General features: G+C 41.7%; 1 protein-coding gene across 3 annotated transcripts in view; it reads right to left on the bottom strand.

Moving 5' to 3' along the window:
• PTPN1 (protein tyrosine phosphatase non-receptor type 1) overlaps positions 1-22301 on the bottom strand; it is a 68048-nt gene that overhangs the window by 43276 nt on the left and 2471 nt on the right. Inside the window, exon 2 of one of the 3 annotated variants that reach the window (XM_067708449.1) lies at positions 16014-16103. The exons of the other annotated variants lie outside the window; for them this stretch is intronic. The gene's annotated coding sequence lies outside the window, so the exon portion shown is untranslated. The remainder of the gene's footprint in view (positions 1-16013; positions 16104-22301) is intronic. 3 annotated transcript variants of the gene reach the window in all.

Here is a 22301-nt window from a genome sequence, read left to right as displayed (position 1 = left end):
GAGAAAACACACAATGGCATGAGAGGGATATAAGATTAGGAGAGGGCGGGCTTCCCTGGTGGCACAGTGGTTGAGAATCTGCCTACTAATGCAGGGGACACGGGTTCGAGCCCTGGTCTGGGAGGATCCCACATGCTGCGGAGCAACTAGGCCCGTGAGCCACAACTACTGAGCCTGCGCTCCACAACAAGAGAGGCCACCGATAGTGAGAGGCCCACGCACCGCGATGAAGAGTGGCCCCCGCTTGCCACAACTAGAGAAAGCCCTTGCACAGAAATAAAGACCCAACACAGCAAAAATAAATAAATTAATAAACTCCTACCAACAACAACAACAACAAAAAAGATTAGGAGAGGGGATGCTTTTTGAGGGCAGAAAAGAAAAAAACTAGAATGAAATCACATAAAAAATAGCATTACTGGGCTTCCCTGGTGGCGCAGTGGTTGAGAGTCCGCCTGCTGATGCAGGGGACATGGGTTCGTGCCCTGGTCCAGGAAGATCCCACATGCCGCGGAGTGGCTGGGCCCATGAGCCATGGCCGCTGAGCCTGCGCATCCGGAGCCTGTGCTCCGCAATGGGAGAGGCCACAACAGTGAGAGGCCCGCATACCGCAAAAAAAAAAAAAATAGCATTACTAATACAAGAGTCTATGGGAAACAAATAATGCACACACAAATGAGCCCAAGTAAAACTGAAGAAATATGATAAGATGGACAAACTGTTATCAATGTCAATATCCTGGTTGTGATAGTGTTCTACAGTTTTGCACAATGTTATCATGGTGAAGGAAACTGGGCAAAGTGTACAAAGGACCATTCTGTATTATTTCTCACAACTGCACATGAATCTGTAATTATCTCAATAAAAATTTCAATTAAAATATGACTGGCAGAATACAGACAAAATGTTTATAGTAGTTATACTCTGCAGTGATAGGGATAAAGAAAACTTTTATTCTTTTTTCTTTTCCATAGTAAATATATCACTGTATAATGAAATATACTATAAATTACAAAAATAAGAATTCTTAACAAGGGTTGAAAGGATATAATCAAGACTTTAGGTATTTTAAAAATATTTTATAAAATCTCAAGGAATATGAATAAGTATAGTGAATACAGGACTGTTCAACAAATCAAGGGATTCTAGTATAAGACAAATCCTTAATTTTTAAAACGTGTATAAACAAAGGGGAAGTACTACTTTCTGCCAGTGAATAATAAACTTCTGGGAGTCATTATCTCAGGAGGTGACATACTCTGGTGACCAATGCTCAGGTCGTGCATGCCTTCCCTGCGTTCTTGAAAATTGCTAAGCCACTTCTAACTGAAAGGCTCACCCACCCCACCCTGTAGGCCTCGCCCAAGGATTCACTGACCCCTTCATACCTGCTTAAAGCCCCTTCTTCAACACTCTCCTTCTACCTTTTATTCTTCTTTCATGGCACTTCCTCCACAATTAATAGTTTGTGTGACTGTTTCATGTCATCTCTCTCCTGTGACTATTAACGAGACCACAGGTGTGTGTTCCCTATCACCCTCACCCCTGTACTTGTCACTGCCTAGCACACTGCCTGGCATCCACAGGCACCCAATAAAGTTGTAATGAACTAAGTGCCAACATAATTTATATGAACTTATAGGTGACCATCATAATGGTTTATAGGACAAATTACGACTCTTCTGTTCAATAATTGTTAGGTAGATTACCCTTAAGTGCTGAATATGGTTTATTTAATTCCACAAACATTTCTGAAGGGTGTACAGAAATGCCATCTTATATGGCAACTAAATTCTATAGTTAGCTGTGAGGCAAAAATTTCATGCAATTAAGATTAAAACCTTGGAAAAAATACTTTAAATTGCCAGCATTGAAGCCTTAGATATTTTAAAGCCCGGATCTTAACTTCTTTTGTTTCTCTTTCACCAGTAGTCTCCCCTTCCCTACAGAGGATTATCAAGGTGTGGTCTGATAGGACAATGTGGTATTTAAAGGAATTTCTCTTTTTTGCTTGTGGCAGTATGTATAGTTTAAGCAAGGTTAAATGAGTGCATGATACAAGTCCACAAGGTGACACTAGGCCAGACACTACAGTACACTCAGTACTGAGGATACGAAGATCTAAAAGACATGATCTCATATTCTCAGAGGGTTCACATTCCAGCAAAGAAGAAAATAATAATATAAGCAATAGAATTAAAATAGTAATTCATATAAAATATTATTATTATTTTTTGGCTGTGTTGGGTTTTCATTTCTGTGCGAAGGCTTTCTCTAGTTGCGTCAAGCGGGGGCCACTCTTCATCGCAGTGCGCAGGCCTCTCACTGTCGCGGCCTCTCTTGTTGCGGAGCACACACTCCAGACGCGCAGGCTCAGTAGTTGTGGCTCACGGGCCTAGTTGCTCTGTGGCATGTGGGATCTTCCCAGACCAGGGCTCGAACCCGTGTCCCCTGCATTGGCAGGCAGATTCTCAACCACTGCGCCACCAGGGAAACCCATAAAATATTATTAAGTGTTAAAAAGGAACAGCACACTGCAAAAAATGCTATTTGGCATATCAGAAGCAGAATACGTTTTCTCAGTGGTTTTCTTCCTGTAACCAAATCCTAATTTTCCCCTAGAGAGATGGATTCCTCAGGTGAATTAGGGAAAATTAATACATTCAGGTATAGAGGTAACAGAGAAAGCATGTTAATATTTCCCATAGAACAAAAAAAAAGGGAACTTAACAGAAAAGTCAGCTCAGTGTCGGGGGCGGGAGGCACCTGCTCCACTGAGGCAGGGCCTGTGAGCTGAAAGGAGGGTGAATGGTGGCCGCTCAGCAGACAGAAGATACAGCACCAATGACCACCCAGTTTGGAAGGGGTGGGGTGGGGCAGGGGTGCTGGTCAGCAGAGCTAAACCAACACCTTTACCCAGACCTGCTTTAAGCACCTGTGTTAGGTGAGGCCAAGGAATCAGGAGACTACAGTCCCAGCAACGGGGAGCCACTAGAAGTTTTCAAGTAGGACAGGGATATCACTTCTTGTCCCATGAAAGACAGGATGGAAACAAAGAGCCTGAACCAGCTGAAGGTGACCATAAAAGGCCAGAGATGAGGAGGGCCTGAATGGAGACAAGGGAAGAGGATGAGGAAAGAAGGAAAGAGGTTCAGATGCACATTTCAAGAATGAAGTTGGAGGACTTGGCAATCAGTTGGATGTAAGGGTAAATCAAAGAACTGAACGTTACTTTAGCTTTTGAGTCAGTGCAACTAAGGACAGATACACATATTAACTTGTAAACAAGTGTCTACTGATTTTATAATTATTCAGTGGATTTCACAATACAGGAAAAAAAAATGCTGGGTGGTTAAAAAAATATATCAAGCTTACAAGGCAAGGTAAAGCCATGCTCTACATTACAAAATACATCCTCTAAACAAAAGCATGAGAAAGTCTACAGAAACCTATTTAATATAAAAATAATGCATTAGAAAATATATAAAATCTTACGGGTTCCCATTTCTATCTGATCTATTTTAAAACAATGTAACATATTTGCACAGGTTAAAAAAAAAAGGCTTAAGTGCTTGAGTGATTTTCTGGCAAAATAATTAGACATTTTCAGAAGAACTGCCAGTAAATTAGAGGGAGAAAATCTGAAGTCTCGTTTGGATAAAACTTGCTAAAACCAGAAAGTGCTGTTTAATATGACAGCTTCTATGGCCAGACAACCCCACTCCCCCCCACCCCTTCTGTGCTCACGATTATTAAGGGGAATAAAATGCTAGAAACTTTCATCACACTATGCCAGAATGCACTTGTAGAACAATCTGTAGTTTTGGGGAGCAGCCACGTTCCACCTCCAGCCCCACCTGACCCACCTTCTTGTTTACAATGATGCCAGACTGAACCTTTCAGAAGTGGTACATCACACCTTCCTTTCTGGGTGGGCTTGGGTGGGCACAGTGTCCCTTTCTGCTGAGAAGTGAAATAGCAGCTGTCAAGTGAGGGACAAAAAGCCACACATGGACTAGCAGGGAACCTCCAGCCCTGCAGCTCTCCACAAGCCAGTTTAAAAGCAGCAAACTGCTAAATGGAAACACCCAGACCAACTATTGCCATCAGCTAAGAGCCCAATGCCTCAGCATCTCAGCAGTGCTTGGTTGAGGACAAAAATGAGGTGCAACTTGGGTGCCTGTGGGTTCAGGGAGGGGAATGTGATATTTATGGGAGATGATGGCCCTGGAGGCAAACGCTTTTATCACAAGGCTGCCAGGGCCAGGCCTGCTGTGCCATTCAGATGCTCTCCGAGGTCCCATTTGCTATGACCAGCTAATGCAGCCTGTCCTTACCCTAAAAGATTTCTTTGTATCAGGTGAAGCACAAATCAAGTCATAAAAGACCACAGAGATCATCTACCCAACGGTTTATCCAGTCTCCTGGCAGAAGTCATTTTGGACTCTGAAATACTGCTGTGGACAGATTCAGAGGATTTAAGTAGGAAGTGCGCTGTACGGTTTTGTGTACTGTCATGAAAAGGTCTTATCTGAAAACAAATCTTAGACAAGAAATGTAATCAAGGGAGGCAGTATTAATTATAAAAGCTATTATTTTCTGCAATGTGATATATAACACAGGAGAATGAAATGGAAATACAGGTGCAGTTTATAAAGATCATAAAGATCAGTCATCTGGGATTCTACAATTTCTCACAGCAAAATTAACATGTGATAACTCTGCCACAACATTTAACTTTGAAAACCTCAAAAAGACTATATATTTATTTCAAAAGCAGGAGACCCTGATAGAAAATTCAGTTGTAGATCAGAGGCAAAAACCCTGGTCCAAGCAAAAAAAAATGGTAACCAAGCAAAAAAAACGATAACCAAGGAAAAAAAGGTCAATGCCTGGGGACCTCGGAAGAAGACAAAACAGGGTAATGAAGAGACAGCCAGGCCCAAGAAGTGTCCTGGGAGCTGTCATTGTTCTCTAGCCCCACAAATGCCAGCCTAATCTATTCCTCACGGCTCTAACCTTGAATCCAGCCTCTCCTCCAAAATCCATGAGAGTCCATATTACTTAGAGGTGAGAAGAAAAACCACTTCCAGTGGCAAGGCTGCATGAGAAGGGGATGTATTAATACAGACCTATAGCCACCCCCCCACCACATACACACACACAATACCCCCCAGATGGAACCCAGAATGGTTTTTATTCATAAAATCACTATTATGTATAATATTAAATATATATAGTAATCATCATCATATATAATAATTCTATGGGAAAATCACATATGATATTAATAGGAATACTTCAGGTATACTGCAGAATAAATAGGTACCAGGGTAAGCTTGGAACTTCACCACCACTCATAGCACTGATTCTACAGAAAATATGTTCAGAGTCCCAGACAACTAACTTTCAACCTTTTGAAGCAGACACATGTATGTATTAGGGACTGTCTGTATTTTCATGCTTGGTTACCAGTTGACTCTCTGCCAGCCAGAAAAGTCCATCTGAACATTGTTCCCATGAACTGACCCAAAGAGATTTAAGGGGAAACTCTGGATAGTAATAAACTTTGAGCCTCACAGCCAGGGACTCCATGACACACAAGACTGGCCGTAGCTTTTTATTTGAAGACTATCAATTTAAACAGGACAAAACAGGCATATTAAAAATCAAACAAAAAACAAAATTCTTGAACACAAAATTCTGCCACAAACTGAGCCTGTTCTGTTTTACAGGCTGTTGTAGTTTTCTGGCTGTCTATTAGCATCTCTCCCAACTTGCTTAAGCATACGGTTGTTTCTATCATCTATCCTCTTCAACTGGCATTGGTAGATTATAGATGTACCCTTAAATACAGAGATAGAAAGCAACTACAGATTAGATAGCAGAAGAAGCAGTTTATTGCTAGTTTGCAGCCAATCAAACGTCACGAGGCACACAGTGAGAGAGCCCACAGAACTTGGTAACGACATCAATGGCCAACCCCACTTGCCCCACATCCTTATAGGGAAGCAGCCTCAAGATCCAACATGTTGGTAATTGCTAGTGGTGGTTGTGGTGGCCATGGGGGGAGAGAGTGGTGAGGAGGGGAAGCAAGGATGGGGGAGAGCAAGACAAAGAGGATGATGGTGGGTGGGGACTCGGTAACACACAGACTACATACGGGGACCATACAAGTAGGTCTGAAACCAACAAACTGGAATATAAATGCTAACTGCTAACTGCTTCCCATACTATCTTCAACACTCCTTCAAGACTCCTGCCAACAACTCTGTCTTTAACACTATTTCTACTTTGTTCTCAACTGTTCTACCTCTGGCCTTCGTTAAAGGCACTTTTATGTTTAAAACAATCTCAGTAAGTAACACTGAGGATCCAGAACCTCTGCTCTGAGATGAACAGAATGAAGGCAGCTGAGCGCTGCAGTCCAACAGGAAACCTCTATTCGTTTAATCACGGCTACTCTGATGAAAGGCATTCCTAGGGCTCCGGGAAAGCAGCATGTCTGGAGGAAGGGACACTGAACCGGGAAGAAAAGAATTCTCTTGGGTTACAGGTCTGCTCTGTGACCACTTAAACCATGCCAGATCTCAGTTCATTTGAGAAACAACCTGACCCAAGTCATTCACCACAATGACTTGTGTTTAACACAGGTAACAGAAATGTGCCCTGCAAATTGTGAAACTAAGTGCGTTTATCTAAATTTGATTACATTCACAGAAAAATTCTGGTTTAAAACACAAACCTTTAAACAAAAAAAAAATAAAATCCACAAGAAGCCAAACCAACCCGAAATATCCCTTCTTCACCAGACTAGACATGTCATTCTGCTCCAAGCTACTAATATAAAGCCAAGCCTGCCTAGGCAAGAACAAAGCTTTTACATTTATTTTTATTCCTCTCCTCCTCTTCTCCATTCAAACAATACCGCTCATTTTCTAAGATCCAGAAGATGAGAGAAAAGTTGAGATCCACAAAAAATAGAATAACCTTCAGGGCTGAACCAAGGATAATACGTTAAGGAAAGAGTTGAAAACAAAAGCAATGATTTCGTTTCACATGCACATGCTTCACCTGCCCAGAATTTTGTTTTGTTGGAAACTTTCTGGCAAGATCAAAATCTCAGGAAATTCCAAACAAATGAAACTCTAAAGGCAAATTACTTAGGAAAAAGGATCTAACTTCAGAGACCCAAGCACGCTCCTGCCATTTTTATCCAGTTCTCTACTTTTATAGAGGAGCACCAAACCAACCATAAAATCATATGCTAACAAGAGCTCTGCATCCTGCAAGTTGACAACTCTGGCTTTTAATAAATGCCTCTATTTCCTGTCAGCACTGGTCAGTCCCTGCTACCAAACCTATGAAGTTTCAATGAGGGAGACTCTCATACCGCTGACGTCTCTCATACTTGGCCAGCATGCTGGAACACAAGAACTAAGAAACCACAGGGAAATTGCCCCTCCAGAGTGGCATGGGCTGTGCACGGCCCCGAAGCAGGACCAGCCGAGGAAGACAAGGATGGGTTACAGATGAGACTTAGTTCCAGAGTGTACACAGTAAGTCCCCGACATATGAACCTTCAAGCTGCGAACTTTCAAAGATGCGAACGTGCGTTTGCATGTCCAATCACGTAAGGCCTGAGTGAAACTGCAGCTTGCCCTCCGTCTCCTATTGCTGACGATCCTTCAGCTCTACCATCTTCCACCTCCTCTCCCTCCTCCAGTCAGTAACTCTTCTTGCCTGATCACTCGATGCCAGCCCCTATACGCCAGCTGTTGTATTGTACTACTGTACTTTTCAAGGTACTGTACTGTAAGATTAAAAATGTTTTCTTTATTTTTTGTGTTTGTTTGTTTTTTATGTATTATTTGTGTGGAAAGTATTATAAACCTATTACAGTACAGTACTATACAGCCAATTGTGTTAGTTGGTACCTAGGCTAACTCTGTTGGACTTACAAACAAATTGGACTTACGAATGTGCTCTCAGAACGGAACTCACTCGTATGTAGGGGACTTACTGTATATGTGTATGTGTCTATCTATCTGGGATTAGGCCCACTGAAATGAAGTTCAGCTACGTTCAAGGCACTGGAGGGAGACACCAAGAATGACACACAGTTCCCGCTCAGAAGGGCTTCTAATTTCAGTGGGGGAGGGGGTTGTTCCACACATAATATAAAGGGTGAGAGAGAAAACAAAATGTGTGCTAAGTTGATGGTGGGTCAGTAACACATGGTTTGCACAATACTATAAACTCAATGCCTCCCTATCAACCAGTTTCCAATTCATGAACCCAAATAGCATAGCTCCTCTACTCATTCAGGAACTACCTATTGGGTACTTTTATATGCCAGGCACTATATTGGATCAAAGAGACAGAAATGACTCAAACAAAAGCAATCCTGCCCCTTTTAAGATAGGTAACTTGGCAGCAGGTAAGTAAACAGGCAACTACAGAACAATGAATATCCTTACAGTATAATCACACCAAGTGCTATGAAAGTGGAAGTACAGGGGCCATGGGAAGACCTGTAAGAGGCACCTACCTGGAGAAATTTGAGAAAGCATCCTAAAAGAGGATGCCTAAGATGGACCTGAAAGGAAGAACAAGAACTAGTGAGGGATGGGCTTCCCTGGTGGCGCAGTGGTTGAGAGTCTGCCTGCCAATGCAGGGGACACGGGTTCGTGCCCCGGTCTGGGAGGATCCCACATGCCGCGAAGCGGCTGGGCCCGTGAGCCATGGCCGCTGAGCCTGCGCATCCGGAGCCTGTGCTCCGCAGTGGGAGAGGCCACAGCGGTGAGAGGCCCACATACCGCAAAAAAAAAAGAACAAGTGAGGGAGAATGTTCCAGGCAGAGGAAACAGTATATGCAAAGGCCCTCTAGGAGACAGGGAGCCTTACATTTCAGGAACGAAAAGTGTTCTGGAAGCTACACCAGAGTGCAAGAATGTCTATGAGCCCGCTCTGAATTCAAGGGCTGTTACTACCTCTGGGTGAACAACTGAAGCAGCCTAAGAAGAACAGAGTCAGATGAAAGTGGCAGCATAGGGAGACCCCCAGCAGATGAGCAGAGAAGCCCAAGAGTGAGAGCTGGGACTAACTAGCTAGAAAAGGAGAATATATAAAAGGAAAGAAAAAGGAAAAGAGAGAGTTATGGAAACTGCGGTTAGACAATACTCAAGAAGCAAATAGAGGTCGACCATGTTAAATGGTGTTATGATAAGGATGCAAAGAATCCATTGGCTTCAGCAACAAGAAAGCTAACAGTAACCCAGTGAAGAATTATTTTAGTGGCGTGGCAGGGTGGAGCCTAGCTTCCCTCAGTCGAGGAGTGACTGGGAGGTGAACAATGGATGCAGTGACCTATTTATTTCAAACATTTCAGCTGGCGAGCAGTGACTAGAGGGGGAGTCGCAGCCGGAGGAAGCCTGAAAATGTTTAAATGGTTCAAGAAAGATGGTAACATAGAGGGAGGGCTAAGGACACATACCTAAAAAGAAACACTAAGCTATTGGTGCAAGATGCCTTGAACAGGTGGGATGGGAAGGTATGAAGAGCGCAGATATAAGGCTGCCTTTGACAGGAACAAAGACTCCTTTTTCCTTGTGAGAGAAATGAGGCAGAAAGGATGACAGGCAAACTTCAGATCTGACAGCCAGGAGCTGAGGGAGACAGATCTGAAGTTACTGACCTGATTTCCTTCTAGTGGTTCAATCTGCAAAACCAGGAGATTTTTCTCCAGCAGCACCTAGGGGCGTGGGCCCAGGAAGAGAAAAGCTGGTGGCTGGCCTGGTCCAGGTAGAGCTGGTCTGGTATGCTGATGGCAAGAAGATGGGCAGGGGCTTCCCTGGTGGCGAAGTGGTTAAGAATCCACCTGCCAATGCAGGGGACACGGGTTTGAGCCCTGGTCCGGGAAGATCCCACATGCCACGGAGCAACTAAGCCCGTGCGCCACAACTGCTGAGGCTGCACTCTAGAGCCCGCGAGCCACAACTACTGAGCCCACGTGCCACAACTACTGAAGCCTGCGCGCCTAGAGCCTGTGCTCTGCAACAAGAGAAGCCACCACAACGAAGAGTAGTCCCCGCTCGCCGCAACCAGACAGAGCCCGTACACAGCAACGAAGACCGAACGCAGCCAAAAACAAAAGTAAATTAAATAAATTAAAAAAAAAAAAAAGAAGATGGGCAGAAGGGCTACACGGGGATATTGGAGAGGCAGCATTTCAAGGGACTGACCGGCCGCATAAGAAGGGAAGGGAGGACTGATGCTGGAAAGGAGCAGCTGGAAATCTGGCTGTAGGAGTAAACCCAGAGGAGGGAAGTAACTGAGTGAGGGAGTGTGGAAGCACAGGAGGCTGTGATTGGAGAGTGAAAGGTCTGAGTCTAATGAGATGGCAAAGACAGAAAACATCCCAAGGGCCAGGGCGTGCCCTATGGGAAGGAGACGGCAAAAGGAGAGGGACATGAAATTTCCAGGGGAGGAGGTGAGCATGGTGGATGGACTGCCCAAGGGAACACTGATGTGGCCCAGGGAAGACAGCAGCTGTGGAAAAGAGGACACGTTGTGAGCCAGGTAAATTAAGGGGAGAGGGAGGGATGCAGAGGGGCCCACTTAAAATATGACCAGCATAATACAGGCAAGTAATTAAACAATTCCCCCAAAGGCAATTTATTGACTGGGAATGCCTGCTGGAATCCTCTCTTAGATTCATACTCCCACCCCCAACACACGCACATCTACACCTCCCCTCCAATCCTAAGACAAAGCATAATCAGTGAACCAGGGTCTTATCCAGAGTTTGGACTTCTATTAAGGATCTATTTTTATAATGCTTTCTTATTCACTTCCAACTTAAAAACGGTTGCTTCCCCCCTGCAATACTCTGTCCATTTAATAGCTATGTTTAGGGGCTTCCCTGGTGGCACAGTGGTTAAGAATCCGCCTGCTAGTGCAGGGGACATGGGTTCGAGCCCTGGTCTGGGAAGATCCCACATGCCGCGGAGCAACTAAGGCTGTGCCCCATGACTACTGAGCCTGCGTGCCACGACTACTGAAGCCCACGCACCTAGAGCCCGTGCTCTGCAAAAAGAGAAGCCACCACAATGAGAAGCCTGTGCACCGCAACGAAGAGTAGCCCCCGCTCGCTGCAACTAGAGAAAGCGCGCACGCAGCAACGAAGACCCAACGCAGCCAAAAATAAATTTTTTAAAAAAAGCTATGTTTAGTGACTCTGTTGAGATGCCTGTGAACTATTGTTTTTCTGCTCTATACATCTATTTCTGCTATGGACGTTCTATAGTATCCATTCAGTGACATGTAAATGACTCCAAAATAAAACCGGAAGGAGGAAAAACAAAAACAGAAGCCACATTGAAACATCCTCCTTCACCAGTGAAGGAAAGATAGTCAAAGCTTCTTTTACTCTACTTTGTCCTCCATTGATAAGAAAAACTCTTCCATTTTCAAATCTGTAATGACTAGTAATCAACAATTATTCTTTAAAAAATCGAATCCAGTACTACTTCCACACATGATCTTCAAAGCCAGAATTAGAAAAAGGAAAAAAGAAAAGATGTTACACAACCTTAATGGTTTGCAGATATCCAAGTCTGACTGCTCCGACACAGCAAGGAATGAGTTTAGTAAGCATGTGAACGGAAAACAGGCAGCAATCAGCAACTCATTCAGAATTACTCAAGATGATAATTTTTGTGTTTAAATCACAAAGTCTCAGAATATGTAATCATATCCAAAAATGTTAAAATGCCTAAAAATTAAAGCCTATCAGTTAGTCATTTAAAACTAGGATAAATTATCAGTAAAGTTATTTTACAAGGTACTTGACTTGAAAGACTCACTCGAACAAAGCCGTCTATATAAAGAGAACTGCTAATGAACAGACCACATAATGGGATAAGCCAGCTAACACCATTAAAGATATCTTTTAAAATTCACAATGAATAAATGAGACCTTTCTTCTTATAGTGTCATCTGCAAATCAGGGGGATAGCCACATATTTTCCATTTGTACTTACTGAGTCAGGCTTATACTTAAAGACTCTTTATAAAAAACATTTTGTGTCATAAAAGATAATTCTGCTTTTTGTACAGACTGAAGAGTATCTGCATAAATACCTGGATAAGAAAAATAAAACTATTTATATAAAAGCTATCACTTCATTGCAATCAATACTGTACTACCTGCCTACTAAGTGTAACGCACTGTCCGTTAACACCGTTAACGCACAGACGATGACACAAACATCATCCTGCCAGAGAAGACACCTACACAGGTGACCACTACACGGCGGCAACATGCGGTCAATGACATGTTGTAGCCTTCACTAAGTCACCCTATTAGAAGGATTCTGAGGCCATTATCACAGTCAAGGTGAGAAGTAATGGCAAGGGAGAGAGGAAAAAAATACATATTAAGAGAAAGAGAGACAATGCATATGAATCGTGGAGGGGCAAGGGGTGGATGGGAGGCGGAGGGTTAAGAACAAAGAGGAATAAAGTTAAATATGCTCCCATGCTTTCAAGCTTAGGTAATTTAACACTTAACATGAACAGAGAAGGGCACGGAGGCCTGAACCCAGATTAGGGGACTAGAGAACATAAGGGGCTCACTCCTGCCTGCCCTTGGAATCTCAACTTAGATATTACTTTTATAGACTATCTTTACCTGACAGGTCTTCTGCTTGCTTTTCCTTCTCCCAAATGCCTCTTCCTCAGTGTCCGCAAGTACCCAGGCCTACGCCTATGAGAGCTCTCATCACTCTGAACTGGGACTGTCTCTACCCAGCCCCTTTGCTGGCTGCACTGTTAAGCTTCTTAACAGCAAGGACAAACTGTGTCTTTCTTGCTCACCACTTACCCTCACTGCCTACCAGAGCCCGGGCCCTAGCTCATGAACTTGAATGAGTGAACGGACTCTGCCTGAAAGGAGCTTACCATTGCAGAAGAGAAGAGGAAATAAAGGGGAGATGAAAAGCTTCATGGAGAAATTGATCTCCAGTTATTGATTTTAATTTCATATATACAAAAAAGTATTAAACGGCCAATGCCATCATGTCACACAATTCAGGAGTGCTAAAACACTGAGTTGGTTTTGTCCTCCTGGCGTTCAGCTTTAGGAGGGGAAAAGGTACAAAACTCAGAACAAGGATCCTGATTGTTTTATAATGGTAAAGAATCTTCCCTATCTATTGCTTGTTCTAATTTGTCATATATAATATATCTCTATGGAAGAAGAGATGTTCAAGAGGGATCAAAGGAATAGCATCTCCTACAATATAACACGTACTTCTGTCGCTAAACAGGGACAGAGACCTTTCACACATATTCTTTGTAACATATATACATATATATATATTTTCCCCCCAATCATGGCTATCATTTATTTCATCCCTTGATAGAGAGGATAAGGTAGAGAAACCATCTAATCATGAATTGAGACACATGACAAATGGTATCATTCCTAACCAGGTCACAAAGCAAGTCATTAAAAACACTACTTCTTAGATTTTTCAGTGCAAACTTATTTGAGCAAGTCATTCTTCTTGTCAAGTCCCATATTGACCATCCAATTTAATTTCCAAGTTGGTCATCAAAAATAGTTCGTGGAAATAATTGAACATGGGACAAAAATACAGTCACACTCAGTTGCTCGAGGTGGAAAAAAATGGTGGCAGCTTCCAACTTCCTCAAAATAGCAGAAAGGGGATAAGGATGACAAGGGAAGGGGGAAGGGCAGGAAGGAAAGAAGCACCTGGCTAATGATTTTATCCCGGATTTTAATGTCAAGGGCACTCCCTCCTCAGGCATTTTCACACTAGCCACCATATCTCCAGCTAGTCTTCCCTTGCTTTGATTTTATCTAATGATAGTACACCAACTACTCACGAGCCTAAACGTCTTTTTAAAATCACCTTAATTCTAATGCTAATAAACAATTCCAAGAAAAAAACCCAGTCTGGAGTAGAGGCTACAAACTCAAGTGCGTCCAATGGCGGGGTAGATCATATAAGCAAGGACAGGGGGACCCGCTGGGGAGAAGAATACACACGTGCCCCTCAGATCAGCAGACCACTGCCATGGTGGGCTCAGGCCGTGTGATCTTCAGATTTTTCAAGAGAAGCCAGAAATCCAGATTTGTATGTGATTTCTCCTGATTTATCAATAATGACAAAAGTTTAAACTCCTCTTTTTTTTTAAAGCACTGTGTGGACCAAGCAAAATATAACTGGGTGGCCAACTTGTGACATCTAGGTAAGAGGTCAGAAATATGGGCAAGGGTCAAAATCTACAAACTCTCTCTTCCTATGTGCTAATCAACCAGGAAGCGAAGCGCAATTCCTTGTCCCTGCAGTTGTGTATCCGTGTGAGCATGGCCACAGTGCCGTTGTAAAGCTGGGTCCAGGACATGGGAGACCTCAGGCAAAGAAGAACATCGAGGCTCTGACACCTAATTATCCTCCCAAAACATTTCCTGCTATTAAAGACCAATTTATGGTGTGTAATAAACGGTACTGCATGTAAAGCACTTTGCGCAGTGCCTGGGGCACATAACAGAATTCAATAAAAGTTAGCTGTTATTGGGTTTTATTATGAATGAGGGTAGAACATGGATCAGACTGTGCCTTTCTCCCTTGAATGGGAGATTTTAGTCCAATTACAAAACCCAATAATCCTCTTTAGACATGAGAAGAATTTCAAAGGAAACTGCATTCATCAATGTGGCATTCAGTCATTTTATAAAATAATGGATTTATGCCCACACAGGGTGTTTTGTTCTTTTTAAGGACATAATGGATTTTTAAAGTTTTGATTTGAGTTAATATGAAAATTTAAAGTTCTGTCTCACTTTTAGATAAGGGGGATCATGGAACATATATGGCTACCAAATCTAGCATGAGTGGGACGTGAAGCCCCCATTTTTCCAGCAAAGTTGCCCCAGTCTCCTGGCTCCTCGTGTGACCACGTAGGTGTAGGATGTTAGATTCCAGTCATGCTGTAAGGCTATCTGGTCTAATCACCATATTTTACAGATGTTGAATGTTAACTCCTTCAAGGTCCCACAACAGTCGAAGGCAGACCCAGAACCCAAACCCTGTCCTCTTCTTCCATCACCTCACAAGTCCCTGGGGGGGATGTATGTTCGGGGGAGTTGGTTAAGGGTGGGTAGCAGGGCAGCCTGGGACTAAAGCTTTGAGACAAAGACCCAGCCTTTACGAGTAAAAGGCTCTATCAACTAAGGGGACAGGGTGGGGAAGGTTTCCTATATACAGCCAATCAAAGCCTTGCTTCAGTACATCTCAGGGTCAGTCAGACTCTTTTAAAAATCCTCTAGTATCAACCATACCCTTTTAGCCACTGGCTTATAGCAAGAGTTCCAAGCCTCTATGAAAGAATCTAATTTACTTGCTGGAAAAGTAGAGACATCACTAAGCAAAGGAATCAATGATTTTTAAAAGAATGTTACTATGTTTCAAAGTGTCCAACTACCAAAGTACTGAGAAAATATTTTTTTGAAATATAGCCAAGTGTAGAATATAAACTGAGTCCTACATTCATAATTTGTCTTTCTAGAAAGCAAATGTCAAAGGATATAAAGCAAGCTGTGAACAAGAGACTAAAATTAGCTCAAACCACAAATAACCTAACATACTTATCACTTCCTTATGCTCAACCTACAAAAATCAAACATTAAAAGCATTTACAAAACTAAAGGTGTGATGCCAATTTAATCCTTTAACTTCAGCTGTATCCTTTCTTCCTTCTGGCATGTAAACATTACCAAAGAATGACATTTTATTAATTTGAAGGCAAGTACAAGGGAAACCATTAGAGCTAAGTTTTGCCCTGTAAATAAAATAGCATGTACCATGCAGTTCTTAAGTGGTTAGAATGGTAACCACCTCCTCAAACTGAGGATAGGAAATTTCAGATGATGGACCACACCCATCTCCGAATGCGCTTCTCACAGAGAGCTAGGGACATACCAGACTCCTACTTCAAACCAAAGCTTGCCTCCATCTCCTCAAGCCGTTTATTTCCTACTTCCAAAAGCAACATCTTCCAATGAACAAAGGCTGTTGGGAAACACAAAAGTTTTTGTCATAAAGTAGTGGAACGTGTTGCAAAAGGAAGGTCAGTTGACAAATGTGGGTTCATGCAAAAAAAAAAAGGTACTAGTTTGTTAAACTTCAACTACTTTTACCATGATTCTCTCTGCGTGATGACTACATTTTTGATAAGTTTTCTGGGGAAAGTTCAAGCTCAAAAAGGATGGAAACGAGTGGTTAAGAAACGATGAGTATAAAACCTACCAACTGCTACTGTGCACTCTTCAATACTAAAACTCTAAAAAGCATTCTTATCAGTAAGTCGAAAAACAAGGGACAGTAGCAGACCTGGGTACTATGACAAGAACAAATGAAATAAAATACTGCTAATGACACTAATATTCCTGGGATATATTAAGAAAAACTGTTAGTGGGACATGAAGGAATATTTAAATACACTTAGAAATGGTACCATGATAGGTACATAAAGGACCCATTAAAACGCAGCACATCATGGGGATGTGGATTCTCAAGGATGGTTCATGGGAGATGTGGACCAGCAAACCCTCAATCATGGCCATATCACCCGGTGTACTGGGGATTGCTCCAGAAATGTGGCTTTGTGCCTGTCAACCTGATGTGGCTTAATGCAACTTCCTGATATTGCACCACTCTGCTTCACCCCCTCACCCCACCTCCGAGGATGATCCAAAAGACCCTGGCAACTGGGAGGTGGTATCCAGGTGGTGGAGAACAATAATGGCAATGCTCTTAACTCTAAGATGCTGTCAAAATAACATTTTGAATCAGGGTAAAAATAAAGCAAAACAACAAGAACAACAAAAAACACAAAACAAAGTATCCTCCCTCTGAAAGACCCCTGAATATCTTCTTAGAGGCCTCTTTTCTCTGTGCAAAAGTGAGCCACACAAATATTTATGACCCAGTTAGGCATACTTTGCCTTTATCATTGTAGAAGCAAACTCAGCCCTGACTATTTGAATAGTGAAGCAATACAAAATCTAAGATAAATGTAACAGTGACAAATGTTTAAGCACCGAGGGAATTTAAAGCTAATTTACCGTATTATGCTAAACGCAGCTTGCCTATTTATTCTCTTGAGTGAAGTTATATTCAGAAGTGATTTCATGCGCAGACATTTTTAAGTAACCCCCTGTTCTTCAGAGAATTCCAACTACTTGGAGTAATTACTTGATGTTCACCTTCCTGTAAGCAATTCACAATACTGTATAATTCTCTGAGTAATCAGTACTCAACAGAATAAGAACTAGCTAAGCTGTTCCCTGGAACTTAGCGTGGCATTTTTTAAATGAGATTCTTCAAAACGAAGAGATGCACCAGTAACAAAGCCATTAGGTAAGAAAAAAAAAAAGTCGGGGGAAAAATGTTTCATAACAGTAACGGAGATAAGGGAGTTTTCCTTCTCTAATCACTAACTAATAAATTAAAAAAACACAGTTTTGGAAACCTAGTTTTGCTATGCTCATCTTATCTTTGCAAGTGGTGTCGCTTGCCCACAAAAGCCACAAACACAGCCGAGGCTTTTCCTTCTTCACCTGTAGAAGAAAACGTGCCTCAATCAGTCTTTGGGAAGAAAGACGCCTAGGACACAAGTCCACTCACGCCCAAAGGTTTGCTTCAACAAGCAGTTAACCCTCAATAAGAACTCAGAACTTCCTGGCACACTACTAGATTAAGAGTAGTAGGGAATATGTATATTTTCCAGAGAAAAATATGGACCTTAAGTGTCCCTTTGCTAAGAAGCCACGTTTATTTTGTGATTCCATGCTGTAGAACTTCTTAAGCACCAATTCTATCTAATTACCACGGGGTATCCGTAAAACTTTACAAACAGCGTTGGTAGAATCAAAAGCATTCAAAACTGCAAATTGAATCAGGTCACAAATTAAAAACAAAAAACTGAAAATCATTTATCAGTAGTTATTTTTGTCTGCAGTGTGACTTGTACTACATTCCGAAGATCAACTGATTTGGGGGGGCTTGACTTTTCTTTGGCTATTTATTTTGGGGGGAAAAAATCTTCCATGGGAAATGGTCTTGTTCCTAGCTTTCAGATATTCAAAATTTACAAAACTGTCAGTAAGACCCTTGTGATACGTCAAGCTGCCTTGAGGAAGGAGAGGGCAGCAGCTAGGAAACTATGAAGCCCACTTCTACAAAGTGAAGCATTATTTCTAAAATGCTGGAGCCTTAGGTACTTTCTTCTCAAACACGGCAGCTGTGTATACTATCATGCTCTTCAAATGAAGTTTAGACCAGATGTTGGTTTCTTTCTAAAATTACAACATAAAGGGCAGCTACTCTTTGTGTACCTAGGTGGGGTTGAATCTTTCGTAAATTCTCGAGAATCAGTTCCTCTATCTTTACAGGAAAAACCACCCAATTGCTACTCAGAGAAAAACTGCAAGCATAACTCATATGTCAGTGCCACTCGTTTTCCCACATTACTAAACCAAATGAACCCAACTTATTAAAAATGTTCAATACCTCTTGGGAAAAAAAAGATTCTTTTGAATCTTCAACCATAGTCACAAAACTTACACATTTTTGAGCCTAACTGTACCCACCGACACCCACGCACCTTACAAAATTGAGTAACCACAGCAGTGGTTACAAGGATTACTTCAGGAACATCAAACTCTCTTTGTGAGCACATTAAAGACTTTCATTACTTGAGGAGAATTTGGTGATCAGTTAGTCAAGGACCATTTTTACACAGGAAGGGACTGAAACCCAAAGAAAGGAAGGGACCCATTCAGCCTAGTTAGTGTTAGAGCTAACTAGAGAAAAAGCAAAAGATTAAGCTACTCTCTTGGCCAGAAGGGTGATCTGATCAAAGGCCAAAAATGTTTGCCTTTACCATTTATACTCTGAAAAGAAATCACAGGTTTTATAAGGGTTACTTTATGGAGAACCATATTTTTAAGCCCACAGTCAAAATACATTTTACAAACCAGCTACATACAAAGCCCTTCTAGAAGGCATGTGAGAACAAGTCGAGAGTGATGAGAACAAAGTAATTCAATAATTCTTAGAGAGACAGATATATCACCTCCAAGTTTCCTATTAAGTTCGCCTCAAGCCAAGTACAAATTTGTTGTTAAATTTAAAGTTCCTGTGAAATAAGCTGGGTTTCCTACTGGGTAAGCATCCAAGCTTTTCTTCCAAGCCACCACAGCAGGCAACACCAAACTGCCTCATCAAGCCGTGGCTCAAACTGTACTGGTTTTCTCTGAGAGTGGCCTCTGCTATTAGTACTAATGCAGGCTAATCTCTTTGTGTCTACCATTCCTCCTCCCCCAGAATGGGGGCTGGGAACTGTGACTTGTCTTTCTATTGTCAGGGCCTGGGGCAAAGTGCTGACAATCAATTCAACCCCAACATTTCTTAGGCACTTTGTGCCCGGTGCAGAGGACACCAAGATGAATGAGAAAGATGGAAGAGGTGACTTCCATAGTTTGGACCCTACAGTAGATGGACTCGGATACAAAGGAACAGCTCCCATGAGAGCAGCGCTTTAAAAGAGATAGGTACGAAGGTGTATGTAAGCACACAAGTGAGAGAGCCAAAATCTAGTGCAAGGGGGCACACATTTGAGCTGGGAGGCGCAAGCCAGAATGAGTGGGAAAGGCAGCCTAAACAAAGTGTTGAGCCAAAGTACAGAGGAATGAAAGAGAAGGATGAGTCTGGAGAACACTGCACCTTCTAGTGTGGCCAGAATAAAAGGTACACAGGAGGGGATGGCTGGAACCTGGCTGCCATGCCAAGGAGCTTGGACCTTACACATAAATGAAAGCATAGAAGTAAACAGAGGAGTGACAGACCCAGGTCTGTTTTTAACCAATTACTCTAGTGATAATGTGAAGAATATACACAGTGGGGCAGGCGGGAGATGTGGAGAGATTGTTGAGGGACCTTATTAATATGTTTCTGGTTTCACCAATTTCTGTAATGTGAAGCCAGAAATGACAGCAGTATTATAAGCAAAATTTGAGAACCTAGACCACTGGGATGGTAGGAAGGACATCATAGTGACCAATCAATGAGATGTGGTAGAGGGAATCAAGAACCATTCCAAAGTCCCCAGCACTCCTGCATATTCAAAACATGCACCAAATGACTGGTACCAAACTACATTGTCTTGGACACAATGACCCTGCTGGACTTCCCCTTTTCCTAAACATGGGCAGTACAAAGAGACATGCCCAGACTATTTGTAGTCAGTATTAGTTGGTTACCATGAACAAATTAACATAAACACTGTAGGGAGGGACCGCCAGCTTGTGCAAAATACACATGAGCTCAGGCTGGCTTATGAAAAAGTACCTGCAATTAAAAGTACAGCATAAGACAAAAACTGTCAAAAGGATTCTGCCATCTAAAAGATCAGAAAATAGACAACTCAAAAAAAAGAGAAAAGGGAAAAAAGAAAAGGCACAGTTATTTCAGTAGTTAAGAGTCTGACAAAACCCCTACAGGAAATTTTAAAATTTATTTCTATCATGAAATTCAGTATACATTCAATTACACTACTCAATACCAGGCATTTTTAAAATAGGTTTGGGGGAGCTATTCGTGCTAAAATGCAAAATGCAGGGACTTCCCTGGCAGTCCAGTGGTTAAGACTCCATGCTTCCAATGCAGGGGGGCATGGGTTTGATCCCCACATGCAGCGCAGTGCAGCCAAAAAAAAAAAAGCAAAATGCACTGGAGGGGCCTTGGAGCCCAATGGTAGATAACTGGCAACCGAAAATCATTTGCATTACCATTATCCCCCAGCTGACTCTTTAGAAACATCTGATATAGTTTATGATGTACTTCCAAAAGAACCAAAGTATTCCTATAAATATGCCAGTGATGTCAAACAAATAATGATAGCAAAAAGTTCTTCCCTCCACTATTTCTACTTGTGCCCCCAGATCTGAGTCCAGACAATTACAAACGTCTTTGCACCGTTTCCAAAGTGGTGATCAGACACCTAAATTTAGTTCACTCAAACCAGGGCTACACAAGAACATTTAGATCTAATGGGTCACTCAAGATGACTAGAGCTTCCCATCCTCTCCATGTCACTTCCGTTTGTCTTTCTTTTTTTTAAGTGAAGTGAGTCATAGTGTATAGATCTTTCTCCTCTGCACAAAACACATTTTTTCTCTGAAGAGAATGGTATTTATATAAAAATTACTGGGAAATTTTAATATTCATCTTGGACTGTAATAAAATAAGCTGTATACAGCAGTAAGGAATTTTAGTGAATTATTGTTATAACATGATTTTAACCTAGTCAGGCATTAGATCGTATTTCATAATGAAAGCAGCTATAAAAACAAATGTCAATTGGAAGAGTGGCCCGTATTACAAAGCCTGCCTCTAACATAGAATAAATCTTGCCTTGAAGTCACAAGCTATTGTTGCAATCTCCTTTATCTGAAACAATCAAATCATTCATACTGAAAATTAGTGAACAGTGTCAGAGAATCAAAGAATTAGAGATGAGAGAAATGGCGAAACACCTGACCCAAACCTTAAACTACAAATGGAGGGTAGTTTTTCTTATTTTCATTCATTCAAGCCCTCTCTTCTCTCATTCTAGCTCCAAAAACCAATCTCTTTGCCCTATCTATGTTCTCTCTTCTCTTTTGGGCACTCCAGGCTTGCTAAGTATTACTTCCACTTTTCAAACCAGACATACAATCATTTAAATGATAGAAAACAATTTTTTAAAGCCATCTACACATGCTATCAAAGCTGACTTTTTATAGACCTAAATGCTTATTAGTATCTATGCTATCTATTACCATTAACAACTATATAAAAACAGTTATGCTCACTTTATTAAATTGAGCTAGGAGAGAATCTTCGCCTGAAACATTTGTTTTCTAAGCCGCCTCATTCCTCGGCATTCAAAAGTCTACTTCATCTTTTGTTCTTTTCCCAATTGTTTCCAAGTTTTTACACCTTTTTGTTCTAGTTAGAAGTTAGTATAGTGAGAAATAACTGCACTGCTTTGTTTACAAAATGTTAAGCAAAAATTACATATTATTTTAAAAATCACAATAGACTAAGCAAGCCCAAAATGACTCTGTATAAGGCTGCCTTCATTGTGACGGGCTACAAAACATTAATTTTTCTAACTTCTATTTTCTACCCACCATAAACACATTTCTTTGAATTCCTGAAAAA

This window comes from Pseudorca crassidens, chromosome 15 (assembly GCF_039906515.1).
Source record: "Pseudorca crassidens isolate mPseCra1 chromosome 15, mPseCra1.hap1, whole genome shotgun sequence".
Taxonomy (NCBI): Eukaryota; Metazoa; Chordata; class Mammalia; order Artiodactyla; family Delphinidae; genus Pseudorca; species Pseudorca crassidens.
Note: the sequence above shows the minus strand (reverse complement) of the source record. Positions and strands in the feature narration are given on the sequence as shown.